Source organism: Heteronotia binoei, chromosome 21 (genome assembly GCF_032191835.1).
Source record: "Heteronotia binoei isolate CCM8104 ecotype False Entrance Well chromosome 21, APGP_CSIRO_Hbin_v1, whole genome shotgun sequence".
Classification (NCBI taxonomy): domain Eukaryota; kingdom Metazoa; phylum Chordata; class Lepidosauria; order Squamata; family Gekkonidae; genus Heteronotia; species Heteronotia binoei.
In genome coordinates, this window is record NC_083243.1 from 94,935,767 (window position 1) to 94,955,539 (window position 19,773).

General features: G+C 45.2%; 1 protein-coding gene across 1 annotated transcript in view; it reads right to left on the reverse strand.

Annotated features, from left to right (window-relative positions):
• CSTPP1 (centriolar satellite-associated tubulin polyglutamylase complex regulator 1) overlaps nt 1-19,773 on the reverse strand; it is a 299,503-nt gene that overhangs the window by 40,013 nt on the left and 239,717 nt on the right. The window lies entirely within an intron of this gene.

Genomic DNA, 19,773 nt, shown 5'->3' on the forward strand with positions numbered 1-19,773 from the left:
CACTCCAGGACCCCAGGACTGTTCTACCTGTTAACAAGGTGCTACCAAGATGAAGGGTTGCATAAGCACAATAGATGAATGGGACAAGGTTCAAAAAGAAGGACAGCATGAAACCTATCCCACAGAAACACACAAACAAACCCAGGAAGTAGAGCAGAACCCATTCTTAGGATGTAGCATAGAACATGTCTTCACATTTTCATGGGGGAAACGTCTATTGTGAACAACCCTTTAGAGAAGTTTTAGAATTGAAAACTAGTGTAGCATAGTAGCTAAAACTCTGACCTATGATCTGCAAGGTCCTGTCTGAAAGTTCACTAGATGGACAGGCATGCCACCATCCTTAAGAATCCATGCCTTCTCTGTAACATCTGTGGAAACATACCAACCCAACTGACAGATTTGCTGTGGTAAGGCTGATTGAAATGGTAAATGTGGTGAATTGAACATGTTTCAAAAACAGTATGGAAACTATTTTTATGCTTTGAGATAACCATTCCAGAAAAAGCATGTTACAAAGAACTGGCAGACAACAGGAAACATTAATTTTGTATTCATACACAATGTTTTGGAAGACCCTGTGTACACTGTCATGCCTAAATGTACAAAAAGTCTTGGTGTATTGGAGGCAGAACATCTGCAGTCTATATTGTTATTTATCTTTCCTTCAAGGCCTATAGTTTTATCCCTTCATCCATACTGCTGAAACATGCTTTATTTACTTTTACCTCCCATCCTGCCATAACCCTGTTCTTTGTCAGAAATATTCTGAATTCTAACAAAAATGCATATATGCATTGAGCCAAGTAAGCACATCTGCATTGCACTGTTTCTCACAGTTTTTAACACAATGCTACTCTTCTTTGCACAAACTTTGGGTTTTCAAAAATAAAGTATAAACAGTTCTCAGCATAGAAACTAACAGAAATAGAGACCTGATGAAGGTGGGAATTCAGGTTCAATGCTTAGAAGAAGAAAGGAGATGGAGGGCCAACTTATACTACATGCACATACATGAATAAAACACCAGTAGGGCCCCTTTTAAAAAACAGAGTGAAGGGGCAATCACAACCAGAGAAGTGGCAAAGGGAGGGGGTGTTAATGCCCTGAGGTGAAACACTGCTTGTAAGGGCAGGCAATGGGGCTAGGGGAGAAAGGGTAAGCAAATAAATGTTTAAGCTCCCTCTCCCTTGCTTTTCCACTTCTGGTCGCTACTCTGGAAGCTGCTCTTCCTGTGTAAATAGAGTCATCAGGATAATGTTACACACTTCTGGTTGTAACTTCTAATTTAGCCTTGAAAAGCCTCCTAAATGAAAGCTGCTTACATTTTTTAGAATTCAGCGGCATGGTAACATTCACTCATACCACATGCCTGGAAAACATTTGGCAGCAAGGGAAAGGCAAGCAAGTTCTGGGGACATGTATGAAGAAGTATGGAGTATAAACCCACAGGCATTATTACTTTGGCATCCAGGAAGGCAGCTGGATGGTCTCCCTTGGAATCCTGTGTGCAAATATGGTCAATGTATTAAAGGAAGGCAGAGAGAAAAGATCCAAAATACACAAGAAAGGCAACCAAAAGATTCCTCTCTTAGAGAGTGGCTTTGTGAGACTGGCAAAGAACTGCCTTTGTGGCTCAGAAGGAAGGGGCGGGGGGGAGGAGAGACTAAAGGAGTGAAGCTCAGGGAGGTTTATGGGATCTAAAGAGAATGGAAACATATTGATGTCAGAAAGCTGTTCATGATTGTATGTTCTCAGTCCAAAAGCCTGTGGACTGAAGTTAAGGACAGGACTGGCTTAACAGCAATAATTTTGCTGTATTTCTATATACCAAAGAATGTAAAGTATGGAAGAAAAGCCAGTACTAGAACAACGGCCAGACAGCAGTCAGAGAGGGAGTCTAAAGGGCACAGAACAGGAGTATGCAGCTAGAGGTCTTTTGCTCAGCTACTTGTTAGCCTTGTTTTGCTCCAAATAATAATTTAATGTGACTAGGTTCCAAAGAAGCTAATGCACATGAAGCAGAGAAATAACGAGGTCCGCACACATTACTGGTATGAAACAAGGTTTACTGTTGGCACCAAGAGCAGAACTTAGCCGGCCATGGGCCCCCAAAATGACTAAGTTAAAATTATTCCACTTAACAGCCAGTTTTATTCACACCCAAAACAAGCAGGCAGGCCCCCCCAGGCTTATCTGATTCAAAATTCTCCACCCCCTGTAACTTCTAGTACTTTTCCACTCCTTCTGTCTCCTTCCTTTATCAGCTCCAGCAAGAAGCTTCTCTGAGGCTTTTGTTATCTAATACACATCCAGAGGCCTCAATGAGGTCACTGTCTCTTTATCTAATATAAAACCTTGAATTCACACCCACTTGGGGCTGTCTGTGCTTCTAACGAAGGGTTGCATCAGACACCCTCTTTTTGAAGGCATAAGCATGCTTTTATTCATTATTATAGAGGTATTCATTAATTATTCAGGGTCCCCCTTCACACACATGCAAAGCATTTTTGTGCATACACCCAAGCACTGCTAGCTTCCCCATCTATCTGAACCCCCTTGTGTTGTATCAGTCAAATGCTGCCGTCACAAGTATTTATTTAGTTATTTCCTCTATGCTCTGCCTTTCTCTGCAAGGTACACCCAAAGCAGTGTACATTGTTCTCCTTTCCTCCATTTCATCCTCACAACAGCCTAGTGAGGTAGGTTAGGATAAATGTGTGTGAGATGGACTCAAGGTTACCTAGCTAGCTTTCATGGCACAGTGCGGATTCCAACCTGGGCATTCCAGATCCTACTCCAACAACTATACCACACAGGTTCTCAAGTATTTTTTCAGGGGACACAAGGGGCTGCAGTACAAGATGGCACCTGAAAGTAATGTGTCCAGAAAGTGTTTGGAGTCTAGGCCATTTTTCTACTTAGGTGTCACACAGGCTGACAAAGTGATCTTCAACTCAAAAGTTTATACCTTGGAAAATTTTTATTGAGATTTAAGATGCTACTGGATTTGAATTTTGCTCAACTACTACAGTCTAACATAGCTTCCCACCTGAAACTACCTTAATTCTATGAAATTTTAGCAGATTGTGTTCTCTACCACAGCTCTCACAATTCTCCAGGGTTTTTTTAATTTGCATACTCCATGCATTATGAAGCACCCTTATATGGATGGTGCTTGTAGAATGGACTAGTGTCAACTCATGATTGTTGCAGACAGCGTTCTCCCCCTATACTCATCTAAGTCTTTTCTCATGGCTAAGAAGGAGAGGGGGCTGAGCACTATCCTGCAGCAGACCTACCTTTATTTTCTCTAGGTCCTGTCTTCCTATAGGGAGAGGCAAGGGGAAGGGATTGAACATTTGTACTCCAGTTTCACCCAAACCTTCTGCAATGCACATTAATAAAGACACTGTCTTGGTTCCAATGACTGCCCAGTGCAGCAACAAGTAAGAAGTCTCCAAAGAGGCAAAGAAAACAATTATATTGCTCTAGCAGAGTTTATAGAGGCAGGTGTGGTTCTGCAGTCACTTCTACCCAGCAGCGGTGTATGTTTATGTATTATCCTATGCTGAACACTAAGTCCTGGCAACTGATTATCAGTAAAATGTTATTAAAGCATTTTCTTTTAGCTCCATTAGCTGAAATAGTAGTTGCAGTTTTTGTGTTTCATTTCTGTCCTCCAGAAGCAGCACAGAAGTCATTTTCTTTTATCAGAGAAATAATCTGTTCATCCCCTACGAAAGAGAATAAGACACTAAAATGCCAGATGCTCCCTTCTTTAAAGGTGTGTGTGGAAAGACCTGTAAAAACTGTTTGCTAGCTGCCCTGTGAGGGACAGCAGATATATGCATGCTGAAAGGCAGTGATGTGATTGACAGCTAAAGACAAAGTCTGGAAGATCAGGCTTTGGCAAGGAGTTTTGAGGTGTCAGTGAAAGGTCCTCAAATAAGAACACAAGAACACAAGAGAAGCCATGCTGGATCAGGCCAGTGGCCCATCCCATCCAACTCTCTGTGTCACACAGCGGCCAAAAAAAACAAGTGCCATCAAGAGGTCCATTAGTGGGGCTAGAAGCCCTCCCACTGTGCCCCCCTCCAAGCACCAAGAATACAGAGCATCACTGCCCCAGACAGAGAGTTCCAACAATACACTGTGGCTAGTAGCCACTGATGGCCCTCTGCTCCATATGCTTATCCAATCCCCTCTTGAAGCTGTCTATGCTGTGTCAAAGGCCCAGGTTATTTATCTTAAAGGGAAGATAGTAATGATCTTGCCAGAGGAAGAAGTCTAGTGAAGAGACCTCAGTCTTATAACCAAAGGGACAAAGCAGGGTACACTCAAGATTGTGTGATTAGCAAGCAGGAAAATTACCCAGAAAGCTAAAGTGCTTATAAAGAGATAAACCTTTGACATTGGGGATACTGTTAAGGGTAACACTGTATCTTGTGAAGTCAGTAACCTCAGACATAGTTCTGTGTTCGGTTTTAATTGTCTGCCTAGATCTTCTAAATCCCAAAACCCTATGTAAGTACCCCATCCCTTCCCTGCCATTCTGTTTAAATAAACCAAAACTTGTTTTAAATCGCTACCTGTGCCTACTGTGCCATTTTCTGAAAGGTAAAATTTGACACCAGAAGCAACAACAGGGTGATCGTTCCAGGGGAGTGCTTAGTAGAACAGTCTCCTGTCACACCTACCCTTTTATTGTCAAGTACTGTTGAAGGGGTCACCAGTTCTGGTAATGCAAGGAGATGTGCAACCTGCTGGCATGAAAAACATTAAGTTCTGTGGCAATGGGATTTGCAAATGAGGTAAATTTACACACATTTGCTTTGTATAATATATTCTAGGGGGCAACAGATTGAAATTTTCAAAGGAATAGGGTTGCTAGGTCTTACCTGGCTGCTGGTGGGGAAGTGTGATTCTTTGACTTGGAGGTTTTGGCATGCAAAGCGATGATGTCACCCAGAAGTGATGTTGTCGAACCAGGCACGTTGCATGGGGGACACGCTGTCATCCCCCCCCAAATGATAGAGCATCCACTGTGTGATGTGCTTGGTGTGATAATGTCACCTCCAGGTGATGTCATCATGCTGGGCATCATGCTGGAGCTCTTCGGGGGCAGAGCTCCCCTGCCAGTCAGCTCCCTGCCAGCAGATTGGAGGCCCCAAAAGTGGGGAAAACCCCTCCCCCATCGGGGAATGGGAACCCTATTCAGAAAAAGGCCTATGTGACAAAACATGAAGAAGTCATGGTAGAAAGACAGGGGCTGTTCACAGCATGGACACTCCACTCTCGGAACACATGAAATTTCCAACCGGTCTCCACGTCTCAATTATTTTGTGGGCCAAGTTTTTATGTGCTGCAGGCATGGACACACACACCCATTTCATCACACAGGTAATGTTATGTGATGTTCCTTTATAAATTGGAGTTTTCTGCATATACATGGAACACCCATATCACATGTGATGTTGACATTTAATCTCTCTGCCATTATAAAGATATACCATATATCCTAACTAGTAAGGTACTGAATACCATCATGGAAAACAATCCCAACTAAATCCCAACTAAAATGTGTGTAACATATTTTGTTATATGAAAATTCCAGAAATAAAGTCATCACTCATTTTCAAAATTATTTTGTGAGTATAGTCTAAGTGCCTGTCTCAATTTCTTGACTGCAAAGGAAGTCAGCTATACAGCTGCAGGTGAATTCCACATGGACAACTTTCATAGGAATTTGGCATCATCATTAATGGGTATATTAAAAAGTCCCAGTTGTTGCAAAATGGAAAGATGGCCAGATGTTTTTGTTACATTTTCATGTTCTGTATAAATGATTACCTATCTCTTCATAAGCAAAAGGGATGGGACCATATTTGCAGGAATTTCTAATGATGTGAATAGCAGAACTCCAGTAAACATGGATAAACATAATTCTTCACTGTGTCATCTCTGTGTAGATTAGATACTAGAACTGCTTCCCACTGAGGAAGAAATTTAAGGGCGTTTTCGCACTCACGTTCAGCCGGCGCGACCCCCCTCTTCACCGCGCAGGATCTGCGCGGATTTCGCACTAAATGCCGCGGAGCAGCCTTTTGCGCCGGAAACTCCCGGCGCAAAAGCCGCTCAAACGTAAACCGTCAAAAAGCAGTTTCCGTTTGCGCGGCGTTTGCGACGGGAGTTTCTGGCTCTTCCAGCTGCTCCGCGGCATTTAGTGCGAAATCCGCGCAGATCCTGCGGGGTGAAGAGGGGGATCGCGCCGGCTGAATGTGAGTGCGAAAACGCCCTAAGTGTCCTAAGTTCTGATCTTCCACATTACCAGTTATGTGCGATCTTTTTCTCTTTGATTTATAAAGCATTATTTGCCACCAACTTCCTACATTTGATCTGAACAAGATTTGTAACATCTAGTTGTGTATTTCTGATATTCTGGCTATTTTGCAAACCGTAGTAGAGTGCTATGTTGAAATACCTTGACATATTAAACCCCGAGTAAATACACAGGAGATTGTTTGATCCAAATACTGGTGTTTTTAAATTTTGGCATGAAAGTTCTCACTGCTGATGTGATAGTATAAATTTATAAATTGATATTTTTGTAAGCTATTAAATCACATGTAGACCTTCAATAAAGGGCAATTAAAGTTGCAAATAATCAACCTTCTAAGACAGTTAAAAAATTAGAAAGCTCACAAGTGAGAACCCACAAGGATCTGTGAGAGATATCTGATTTCCCTCTCCCCCACTATTTCCTCTTTCTCTTTCCTGAAAGCCCTCACACCCTCTCACCTTATCCTGCCTCCTCTTCTTTCCACCAAACAGCCAACCTATCTTTATTTGTCCTTCTGTCTTAAGCTCCTATCCAAGCGGCCCCATGGTGCAGACTGGTAAAGCAGAAGTACTGCAGTACTGTGGTCTCAACTCTTTGCTCACGACCTGAGTTCGATTCTGGCGGAAGCTGGATTCAGGTAGCCGGCCCAAGGTTGACTCAGCCTTCCATCCTTCCGAGGTTGAGAAAATGAGTACCCAGCTTGCTGGGGGGGAAATGTAAAAGACTGGGGAAGGCAACGGCAAACCACCCCGTAAAAAGTCTGCCGTGAAAAAGTTGTGAAAGCAACGACTGGTGCTTGCACAGGGGTCCTTTCCTTTCCTTAAACTCCTCCCTCTCTGGCAGCCTCTGGGCCTGGTCCAATTACATAGTAGGGAATTCTCAAGGACCTGGGGGGGCACTTCACTTTCTCTTGTGTTCTCTTCCACACATTCCCTTTTTCCTTCCTCCTGACATCCCTCCCATATTCTCTCCCCTTTCCCTGCCTCATTCTCACCTTCTCAGCCATTCACCAACCTACCTTTTAACTGCCTCACTTCTTCAGCTATATTTATCTTCTTCATTTATATTCCACTTTTCTCCATGGAGGTGACCAAAGCAGCTTATATTATTATTCTTTCCTCCTTTTTTTCTCCTCACAACTACCTTGTAAGGTAGGTTAGGCTGAAAGTATGTGACTGGTCCCAAATCATCAGTGAGCTTCCACAGCAAAATGGGAATTTGAACCTGGGTCTCCCAGACCCTTCTTTGAAGCTTCAACCTGGGGGTGTCGAACTCATTTGTTATGAAGGCTGAATCTGACATAAATGGATTTTATTAGGCTGGGCCATGCATGCCATAAAATATGCCAGGTAGCAGAGTGGAGATATAAACTTTATACAGAATACAACCACAATTAAAGATATTTTTAAAAATTAAAACACAAACATACTTAAAACACTTGTGGTATTTTGTTTATTTAATTGTCTTTGATAACTGACACCTCCCAAACCTCCCCCCCTTGCCCTTAGAAGATGCCTGCTTAAAATGGAAAGGTGGAGGAATACTGGGATTTGGCAATGTAATGTTTAAAATAAAACATTTCAAATAAAAAGCACAAGGATCATGGCAGAAACTAAAAAATATAAAATGCTCTGAGCCAAGGAAAACATGAAATGGCTGGGCATTGCAAGCTTCTCTCCCCACCCCAGGTCTACTCAGAGTAGCAGTGGCTCTCCATGTAATGCCCCCCTTTGGCTATGGGTCCCCAGGTTAGAGTACTCCACTCAGGCACTTGTTCTCAGGTCCATTCATCAGAGACAAGCTGGCTCAAAACATCAGCCCTTTATTTGCAAGGAGAAAACTCCAAGAAGCAACAGCAACAGCTTCAGCTAGCATATAAACACTGAAAAGTGAAACTACTTGAGCTCCACTCCACTGAAATACATGGCAGCACAGATAAAGTTGCAGAGAAAATGCGAAATAGATTTTCCATTAAAGTCTTTGGGCCCATACAGACTATTCTGGAACTCAAATGGCTGCACCCCAAAGTGGAATGATGGTCCCTGCGAGCAGCAAAAGCGTCCATGGAATGGAATGGAATTTCCATTCCCAGAGTGCTGCTGCTACTCCCAGGGGCTGTCATTCCAACCTGTGCCCTGTCATTTTAGACCCAGAATATAGATTCTATTGCTAGGGACCGTAATTCCACTCTGGGGGCTGTCATTCCAGTTCCAGAATACTGTTTCTATTGCTAAAAACAGTCCCAGAGTGGTCTATCTGGGCGAAGAGACCTTAATGGAAAATCCATTCTACATTTTTTGGCAACTTTGCAAGCCAGAGCAGTTCCCTGCAGAAGCAGGCAAAGACAAGGCAGAGAGAGCTAGGAACTTCAGCAGCCTGGAGCTTCAAAAGGTGAGGACAGGCAGGGAAGGGTGAGGAGCAGGAGAAAAGAGCCATGGGATGGATTAAAGACCTGGGTGGGTGGGTGGGTTCCACCCCATGGGACATAAATTTGACACCCATGCCCTAACCACTACACCTCACTGGCATTCATAAGGTGGCTAATGTTGAACTGTAGCAAGTGTAAGGTTCTGCCACTTATTGACCCAACTCACCAGTTCGGAGTTTGGATACAGAGCACATGCCTTGTGCTGCAAACAGCCAAAGCCAGGAATAAAGAAAGCAGGAACAAAGTATACAGTTATAGTCAAAAAACCATGCACAGAAAGTCTCCTGCCAACCTAGGGCTAGTTCTCATGGATGGTATCACAAAGAGCTGTTTGGAGGATCAAGGTCAACGTCCGAGTTCTTCTTATGGGTTATCAAGCAATGTGATAAGTACCAGTTCAGTTTAAAATATAATGGATTACACACATAGTTTCCTCCCTATTCCACCTGCACATTTCTTAACAGTTACATAGTTATGTCTGTTACCAGTCGAGTTAGGCGAGCATAATCAGCAGGTACCATCAATCAGTATGCCCATACAATACATGTTACAGAAACAGATTACATATATAATGGCATATTACAGAAACAGTATGTCAGGTGCATCCTGATAGCAAGCAGCCAGGCCTAGGTAAGTCATGCAAATCAAAAAGAACCCAGAGGTTGCTACCAGGCCTATGGTTGCCAACCTCCAGGTTACACCTGGAGAACTTTCCAAATTGTAACTGGACTCCACATCTGTTCTTCTGAAGAAAATGGCTGCTCTGAAGGGTGGAGTTGTGTATGGAATTATTCGGCTGAGGCCTTGCCCCTCAAACCTTGCCCTCCCCAAACTCCACCACAAAATCTGCAGGAATTTTTCAACCCAGCCCCAATGAATCCTCCTTCAGAGGCTTAACTAGGCCTGGAAAGGGTCCTGCCTCCCCCCACCCCCCTGCCTTTTACTGACTTAACCAAACCTGGAATCTGGAGGTGCCTAGCAACAGCCACTAAGGGGATCTATTACTTAAAGCTACATGCACTCCATTTTAATAGTGGGTTTTAAAAAATTCTCCCGCATTTTTTTAGAATTTGCATTTTTCCACAAACCTGGGGCATTTTTCATATTTGTAGAAAGATCTGTCTTGCCCATTCACAGCTGCAGTCACCAGGATTAATGATCCTAGACAAGGGAGAACCTGCAAAGACTTGCAGGAGGCATCTGATTTCTCCCTCCTGCACTATTTCCCATTTCCTTTTCCTGAAAGCCCCCATAGCCTCTTCCCTTTTCTTGTTTTGTTATCTCCTTCAAGGATTACCAACCTCCACATGCATCCTGAAGATCTCCTGGAATCACAATATATATATAACTACAGAGATCAGTTCTCTCTTAGGGTTGCCAGCTGCAGGCTGGGAAATTCCTGAAGATTTGGGGGTGGAGCCTTGAAACAGCGAGTTTTGGGGAGGGAAGCAACTTTAGCAGGATATAATGCCATGAGTCCATCCTCCAAAACAGCCATTTTCTCCAGAGGAACTGATCTCTGTCATCTGGAGATCAGTTTTAATTCTGGGTGATCTTCAGCACCAACCTGGAGGCTGGCAGTCCTACTTCCCCTGAAGGAAATGGCTGCCTTGGAAGATGGAGCCCAAAGCATTATACCATTCTGAGGAGCCTCCCCTCCTCAAATGTCACCCGCCCCAGGTCCCACCCCCCAAATATTTCCTAGCCTGGAGTTGGCAACACTATCTCCTTCCCACCCAAAATCCTACCCAACAACAGAGAGATCTTTATCTATCTTTATCTGCCCCTCTGTCTTAAGCTTTCAGTCTTCCCCACCCTCAGCAGCCTCTGCCTAGGAAAACAACGTCCCAGTTGTGTGGTGCTGGCCACTGGGTCAAGCCCACTTGCATGGTAAGGAATCCTCCAGTACTTGTAGAGTGACAATTCACTGTCCCCTGTATCCCACTCCACACACAGCTAAACTATTTCCTCTTTCCCTTCTCCTGGCAACCCCCATATCCTCTGCACTCCCTAAACCCTGCCCTCCTAAGATTCCATCACAAAACCTCCAGGAATTTCCCAACCTCCAGTAATTTTCCAACCTGGAGCTGGCAACCTAACACTCAGGCCTGGCCCCAATAAGTGCTCCCTCAAAGGCCGAAAAGGATCCTGCCTTCTCCTTCTGCCTTTTTACTCACTGAAGCCCAGCCTGGAATACTGTGGATGCCTAGCAACAGTCACGGAGGGAACCCATTGCTTAAAGCTACACATGCTTTCTTTATCATTTTGGGTTTTTAAAAACTTCCAGGTGTATTTTTTTTTAGTTCACTTCTCCTCCCTGCAAACCTGGAGCCCTTTTCAGGTTTGTAGAAAGATCTGCATTGTCCATTCACAGTTCCAGTCACCAGAGTATCCTCAGATTTGGCTGACTTTGCTGTTAGTATATAAACAAGTGGGGAGCCACAAGGAACTTGTGGCAGCATCCATCCCATTTCCTGACTTTTGTTTATTCTTCTTTCATATCATCCTTTCCTTCAGTCTCTCTTTCTCTTTCTCCCACTCCTTCTCTTACTTTATATTTCTCTCTTACTAATGTCTTTCTCTCTTCATCATGCCTATTGTCAGTTCCCTTTTTTCCTCTTTCTCTTTCCAGGCTTGTAGAAAGATCCATCTTGCCTGTTCACAACTCAAGTCACTGGATTTAAGTATTCAAAGAGCTGATGACTTAAAGAGGAGGAGGAGATTGGATTTATACCCTGCCCTTCACTATCCAAAGAAGTATCAGGTCAGCTTACAATTGTCTTTTTCTGTCCCGCCTCAGAACAGATAGATCCAGGTGGGCAGCTGTGATGATCTGAAGCAATAGAACAAAGCTGGAGTCCAATAGCACCTTTAATACCAACGATGTTTTATTCAGAATGTAAGCTTTCATGCGCATGCACATTTCATCAGACAATGAAATGGGGTATGGTGAGCAGAGTTACATATAGCAGAGTTACATATATAAGCATGCAAAATATTAGCAAGACAGAATCTATGTCAAAATAGTGCAATTAAAAACAAAGAATAACCAGTTTATTGTTTATTCACTTTGCTGTTTTCCAACACAACAAATGGTATCTAAACGAAACTTGTTGTTCTTTCATAGTTTAATTGTACTATTTTGGCATAGATTCTGACTTGGTACTATTTGCATGCTTAATCACTGCCCACCAGCTATATGTAACTCTGCTCACTATACCCCATCTCATTGTTTGATGAAATGTGCATGCAAATGAAAGTTTACATTCTGAATAAAACTTCATTGGTCTTAAAGGTGCTATTGGCCTCCTTCCTTGTGAGGTCGGTGCGGCTGAGAGAACTCTTGAGCAGAGCAGCTCTGCGAGAGATATGGCTGACCCAAGGTCCCTCCAGCAGTTGCATGTGGAGAAGTGGGGAATCAAACTCAGTTCTCCTGGATAAGAGTCTATGCATTTAACTACTACACCAAACTAGCTCTCTTAGAGATGATGACGATGATGACGATGATGCATATGCTGTTAAACTTTGCAAGGAAACCACCTGTGTAGTGTAAGGCCTCCCAGATTCTGGCCTGTGACATCTGATTAGATGAACCAACTGTATCCAGACATCATGATACTTAACCAGAATTAAACTATCGTTAAGAATCCCAGTTGCTGGGAAAGAAACTGGAGAACAAGACAAAGTCAAAGTCAAAAAACGCATGCAAGCAAAATCATTTAAATAAAAAATATAGTCTATTTGTTATCAAAAACATACCACTTAAGCTATGTAAGTAAGAACTTAAAAATTTTCCTGAGGGAAATTATAGAAACACAATGAGTACCCCGCTTTTTTAATAGACGGGGGAGTTATTAATTTTTTCTTCAATTAGATTTTTGGCTTTGGGTTTGTTTTGTTCTCCATGTATGATGTGCCCCATTCCCTTTCCTTTGCTTGGAAAGAAACTTATCACGATTTGTGAAGGCACCTAAAATGACATCATGAAAAGTAGGGTTTGTTCAATACCTGTCTTCAGTCTTGGTACACCACACAAGGGGTGAGGGAAGGGACTGCATAAGTCTGACAGTTTAAAAAGTTTCTGTCAATCATGATTTGTTTGTAAAATCTGAAATGATTTTAGGCAGCTGAGTCAGAAGATAGCAGAAGTCCATCATGGTGTCAGAGTATTGTAATTCAAATGAAATGAAATAGCTGACCAAAATGTTTTGGCTTTAGAAGCTTAATTGACAAGAATAAGCACAAAGAAGGCAGGGGAGATTCTTTGGAGGCTATTTACAACTTAACCACGTTCCACATAATTTAAATGCAGCAGAAAAGAGATAGTATCTAAATTACTTGACAACAAAGGGCTGCAGATAGTCTTTCTGCATGAATGACCAAACAGAAGCAACAATTATGAACAACAATTCTCTTTTTATCTAACCTAAAATATGAAATAATGGATTCAATCCATGCTGGGGCAACCTGGATAGAGCATCAGCTAGGAAATTCTTTGCCCCGGGAATGTGCTTCAGAGTGAAGTCGAACTTCGCAAAAAATCCCGCCCACCGAATCTGCTTTTCAGTTAATTTCCTCTGACCAGTCAGTACTTCTAGGTTCTTATGATCGGTCCAGATCTCAAATGGCACCCTTGCCCCCTCTAGCCAGGACTGCCATGTTTTCAATGCAAAAGTCACTGCAAACGCCTCCTTGTGCCACAACGACCAGTTGCGCTGCTCTTGTGAAAATTTTTTAGAGATGTAGGCACATGGTCGCAGTCTCCCTTCCGAGTCTCTTTGCATTAATATGGCTCCTACGGCCACATCGGAGGTGTTGCATTGGACCACGAATGGCTTAAGTTCATCAGGATGGCTTAACACTGGTTAGCTCGTAAACAGCCGTTTAAGTTTTTAGAAAGCTTTTTGGCAGGCGGGAGTTCATGCCAACTTTGCTCCCGGCTTTTTCGCCTCCGGCCCCTTCCCCTTAGTTTTAAGTAAGTCCGTTAGGGGCAACATCACCTGGGCGAACCCCTGAATGAAGGTTCTGTAAAAAATTGCAAACCTGAGGAAGGATTGTAGCTGTCTACGTGTCCTCGGGGGTGCCCAATCTAATACTGCCTGGATTTTGGCAGGGTCCATGGCAAGCCCCTTCCCGGAAACTCTGAACCCTAGATAGTCAAGTTCGGTTTGATGGAACTCACACTTGGATAGTTTCGCAAACAACTTGTGCTCATACAAGGTGGCGAGCACCTTCCTCACTAAGGAACGTGGGAAGCCAGACCTTGGGAATAGATAATGGTGTCATCCAGGTACCCCCCCCCCCTGTACAAGTACTCTCTCAGAACCTCATTGATAAAGTTCATAAACACCCCTGGGGCTCCCTGTAATCCAAAAGGCATCACCAGATACTCTTAACTGCCGCATTGGAGTGTTGAAGGCTGTCTTCCACTCGTCCCCCTCTTTGATCCGCACTCTAAAGTATGCGTCCCTTAGGTCCAGTTTTGTGAAAATGGATCCCTCGGACATCGTACTCAGTAGATCTTTAATCAAGGGGATGTGATACGCATTGGATATCGAGATCCCATTTATCCCACGAAAATCAGTACAAAGCCTAAGGCTCCCGTCCTTCTTTTTCTGGAAAAGCACCGGTGCGGCATGCGGGGCAGTGGCTAGCCGGATAAAGCCTCTTTTAAGGTTTTTGTCTATGAAATTCTGTAGTTCTGCTTTCTCAGCCCACCCCATGGAGTATAGTTTGGCTTTAGGTAGTTCTTGGCCGGGGATTAGTTTGATCGCGCAATCGGTGCTCTGGTGCGGGGAAAGCTCATTCGCCTCCTCCTCACTGAATACTCTGCGCAAGTCTCTGTACTCTCTGGGGATAGAACGAATCTCTTCCACCGACACACACATTTTTTCGTTCCTGGGGGGAGGATTAGGCCCCCAACCAGTGATGGTGTTTACACCTTCTGTCGGTGAAATCTATTGTTTGGTCCCCCCACTGTATGTCCGGTTGGTGCTTAGCTAGCCACCCGACCCATAATACCACATCAAAGGAGGAGGAGGGGGCGATCACGAACATTTCTATGTCCCAATGGTCCTCTATGCCTACTGGCACCCCCTGAGCCTCTTCTAAGCAAGGCTCCCCCCCTCATTACGGACCCGTCCATTTGCTCGAATTGAATCAGGTGGGGCAGGGGCTTCCGCACCAGTCCTAAAGCGTCCACTAATTTTGGGGTGATAATCTCCCTCATGCACCCTGAGTCAATTAGGGCTCAGGCATGGATAAAGCGTTTAAGCTTTTGGTTCAACAATGTCAATGGTACAAAAAATAAGGATCCAGTCACTCTCACCCTCACTGGCGCCGTTAGGTCCACGACCTGCCTCCCGGCACCTCTCAGTGCAAGTCGCTCTCATTTTCCGCCAGCTCTGTTCCCGAAGACTCCTCACTGGATGCATCCATAATTATAGTATCCTCGTCTAGCGCCACCGACATTGCAGTGCTTCCCCAAACCGGTCAAAGTCTTCTTTGGTCCCGCCGCCATGGGTTTCGGAGTAAGGGGGGGCTCGAGGTTTCTCCGGGCAGTTGGCCGCCAAGTGATTTGGATCACCACATTGGAAGCACTTGCGCCCCTGGGGAGGTTTTGGCGTTCCCCGCTGGGCCACGTTCTTCCCGTCTGACTTGGCCCCCGACCAAGCCTCATGCCCCCCCTTTCCCCCTTGCTGCAATTGGCGTTGGAGGGCCACCTGCTTCATGTTAGTCTCTACCTCACCTGCCAGTTGTACCCATCCCACTAGGGTGGTAGGGTGGGCTTGCTGCAGGGCTCGGTCCAGCAGGCTCGCATTTAGCCCTCTCTGGAACTCCTTGATCTTCATCATCCTCGCACTTTGGCTGAGTGGGCCCTGAAATCGGCCGCGTACTCACGCACAGACTTCGCCCCTTGCTGCATCTCGTGCAGGGCCGTGATGGCCCGGGTCTCCTGAAGGGGGTCTTCATATTGAGTTAGCAATGCCTGCAGGAACCTGCCCACGGTGTCAAGCTCGGGGCCCCTCGTCTCATACAGGCTTACATATCACCTTCTTGCTGCTCCCTTCAGTTTTGACCCGAGGTAATCCACTCAGCTGAACTCATCAGGGAACATGTTCCCCCAATAGTGCATGTAACTATTGGCTTGAATGGTGAAGTACTCCACTTCTTCAGGGTCGCCGAGGAGGGTGGCGTCCAGTTCTCGCCCCCTCTCGTAGTCTCAAGGGGCCGGGGGTCCCAGTGGCGGCGCGGGGCCTCCTGGTTGCCCAGGGGCACAGCTGGTCGTGCCGGTGGTACTGGTGCTGGCGCAGCTGGTGGAGCTAGCGGGAGTCTCCCGAAGTCGCGCCTCGGCATCCAATCGATCGGCCTCTGCATCTCTTGTGCCATGAATGTGGCATTGGCTTGGATCTCGTCCTGTAGCTCCCTCGCCATGGCAGTCATTTCTCCTCTTACAGTTTCCAGGATGTCTGGCTCCTTCAGGTTGCCCCCCTCATCCTCCTCCAACTCGGACCTAGCTGGACGGCTGTCCTCTGGTTGGGGCCCACCCCACTCGTCCTCATCTCTTATGGGGCAATCCTTGCGGCTTCCCCCGGGGTTCCCGCCGCCTTTGCTCCCTCGTGCCGGCCTCGATAGGATGATTTCGTGGTGTGCTGGCACCTCGTCCATTAGGGCTGTGGAAGTGCACAGCTCCCACTTCTGCGGGGTGATGAATAGCTCTTGTAAGTGTAGCGGGGATCCGCAGCCCCCGACTCTCCGAGTCCCAACGATGTGCCAGGGGGGAGTCCGTACTTCTATTCCTTCAAATGGATGAGTAAGTTCTCTGTTATCTGGTACTCTTTTAGCCATCCGGTTTAAAAGTTGCCAGGTCAGATGAACTCTTAATAAAGGATCAGTCCAAAAATGTCAAGCATGAGATTTCAAAATAACCAGTCCTTGGGTTTTGAAACAAAGTTAGGTTTATTGATAATCTATGTGGCTCATTCGAGCTGAAGATTGGGACTGATACTTTGTAACAATAGAATACAAGCTTTAAAATGGCACATCAAAGGTTCTATAAACAATTCTACATTCATATGTGAAATTCACACTCTGGGTTCCTTATCTCTATTGCGGCTATCGCATCCTGGGTTCAGGCCTTGCTCGGTCTGGGAACAAGTCCCAGGAGGTCTTATCTTCAAAGAGGACATTCCTGCATCTGTTAGTAAAAGCGAAAGAAGAAAGGTGGGGGTTGCTACTTTGATGTGCTCACATTTTAACTTTGGGTTAGTATCATTTCAACAATCTGAATTCTCTAATATAAAAATAACAATTCTAAGGTCTGACTTCTGTAATATAGAAGGGGTATACAATGCTTGACAATATTTTTCCATAGATAGAAGGTATCAGCAAAAGCAGAGGAAAAGCAATATTAATTGATTCCCTCCTCCTACTTCGTTATTCCCAGAGGTCCACTTAAACTTAGGGGCAGGATTCAGGGGGGCATGGTAACCTGACGTATTTACCCATGACTTCCCCCTTCTCCAACAGTCAAACTAGAAGCTTTTCTCCAAGAAGCAAACAGGAGACTGTCCTTCAGTCTGTCTGTCCTTCAGTGAGCCCTTGTTTTCTTCTCTCTTTCCCCCCTCCCACTTCATTTCAACCCCTTTTGGATTTATTAAGAGCTGTAACCCATGTGAAAGTCCAACACTTTTTAAATCCCACAGGTGTTACTGGTTGCTTCCACATACAGATTTCTCTTTTTGGGCTTCCAAACAGGACTGCTTTTTTGGGAGTATTCCACATGATGTTATGCTCTATTCATGCTTGAATCATCTCTCAATATACTTTCCCCCAAACATGCTTTGCTCCAACTCTTTTGGAAGCAGTGTAGCCTATGCATATTATCACACTGTCTGGACAGAAAGGTACACATTTTCTTTCTCTGCAAAGGTCCCATCCACATCATTTCCCTGCCATTACCCCCTCACTACCACCGTTTTCTCACTGCTGTGGCAATTATCATTTTAAAAAAAGCCCTAACAAAACCTTCCAGGGGAATGGCAAAGGACATTGGCAGCCACAAAGGGTTACAAAGGGAAGTGTGTAGGAAACTTTATGGAATCTCTGATACTAATGCATACGCCTCTATAATTGTGGCAGCAATGAAAGCATCACAGAGAATTCTTGCTATACTGAAACAGTCAACATCTCTTTTCTGTTCATGCATCTTCAGCACTAGCCCTCCTGGAATCTCCCCAAAATGGATCAGATGTCCCTGCTTGAACTGTGATATAAGATAGGGCTTATCAAAAAGTAATGTCATTTTCTGTGCAGTCTACTCATGCAGACAAGAAGAAATTGCCACAGCTGTTAGGGCAGAGTTCCCCAATGGGGTGCCCATGGATTGGCTGTGCAGATATTTTTAAACATTGCTTTGGCAGCAGTTGCCACCACAACACAAGGACCTTCACTGCATGACTGAGGGTACATGCAAGAAAATATTTGTAAATAATACATTCATTTTAAAAGGCATCCTGTTAAACACATATTCTGCCTGAACTGCTGAAGAATTACCATTACTACTGTTATTATATGACCTCACTCCCTGACATTTTGTGGTTGACTCTGCCTCTTGTGGCAGCCATTTTGTGTTTGCACCCACTACCTTGTGTCAGAATTCCAAAGGCACCAACAGTCTCAAAAGGGTTAGGGACCCCTTACCTTAGGAGCAGCTTGCTATTTACTGAGATTACTGTTTTTCAGTGCATTTGTGGAAGTCACTGAGGGCCATCTGGGAAAATGGCTGTGACCCACTGTCTTATCCCATCTGCCAAGAGCTGCTTGGAATAAACAAAGGAAGCTTGGGTACATAACCACAGTGCTCCTTCCTGTCTCCAGGGCACTGAGGCCAAAGTTATTTCAACAGTTCATGGCTATTTTACCAGAAAACAGACAGTAAGATTACCATTTTAAAAACATCGGCCACCAATATTGTCTCTTGACCCTTGTAGCTGGCATGTGAAACATAAGTATTTATTGTCCAGTCCTCCGATATCTCCTGTGAACTACAAGAGGCGTGGGGGTCAGACTGAGGGACACTCAGATTATTTTTCAACATATAATGCTTCTTTACCATTCTGTATACAGTGAACTCTCTATCTAGATATGTGTCATTTTTTTAATCTCACTCTCCCTCAAGAACCTCAGGATGTCATACATGGTTCTTTCCTATTTTAGCTTCAAAACAACTATGTGAAGTAAGGTGGCCTGAGAGACAGAGCTAGTGAGTGGCCCAAGATGACCCAATGAGTTTCACAGTTAAAAGAAGAGTTGAACCCGAGTCTCTGTTGAACCTGGGCTCAGTTCCAGTTCAACTACACCACACAGGTTCTGAGAGCTTGATCTTAAAATCCATCTTTCAGTTTTCATCTTCCCATTGTACATTACCACACAGAATCATTTGAACTACATGGCAATAGGGAACAATGGATGCCTAATTCGCAGACATATCCTAGACATATTGACCTTTGAATGTCTTCTGAACATCTGCCGTGACTAGGGTGGCCAGACCGTCCCGGTCTCCCGGGACTTTCCCGGTTCTGGCCACCAATTCCCGGCTCCCGGGCTGCCTATACTGGGACCATTACAAAGTCCCGGTATAGCCGGCGGGCCGGGAAGGCGGGGAGTGAGGCAGCCAGCGTCCCTGCGCGTGCGCACAGCGGTGTGCGCACGCGCAGGGACGCTGGCTGCCTCACTCCCCGCCTTCCCCGCCCGTGCGCGGGGTCCGGAGAGGCCGGCGCTGGTCCCTGGAGGCCTCCAGAGGCCAGCGCCAGCAGCGGAGAGGCCGGCGCTGGTCCCTGGAGGCCTCCAGAGGCCAGCGCCGGCAGCGTGGAGAGGCCTCCGCTGGTCCCTGGAGGCCTCCAGAGGCCAGCGCCGGCAGCGTGGAGAGGCCTCCGCTGGTCCCTGGAGGCCTCCAGAGGCCAGCGGAGGCATCGTGGAGAGGCCTCCGCTGGTCCCTGGA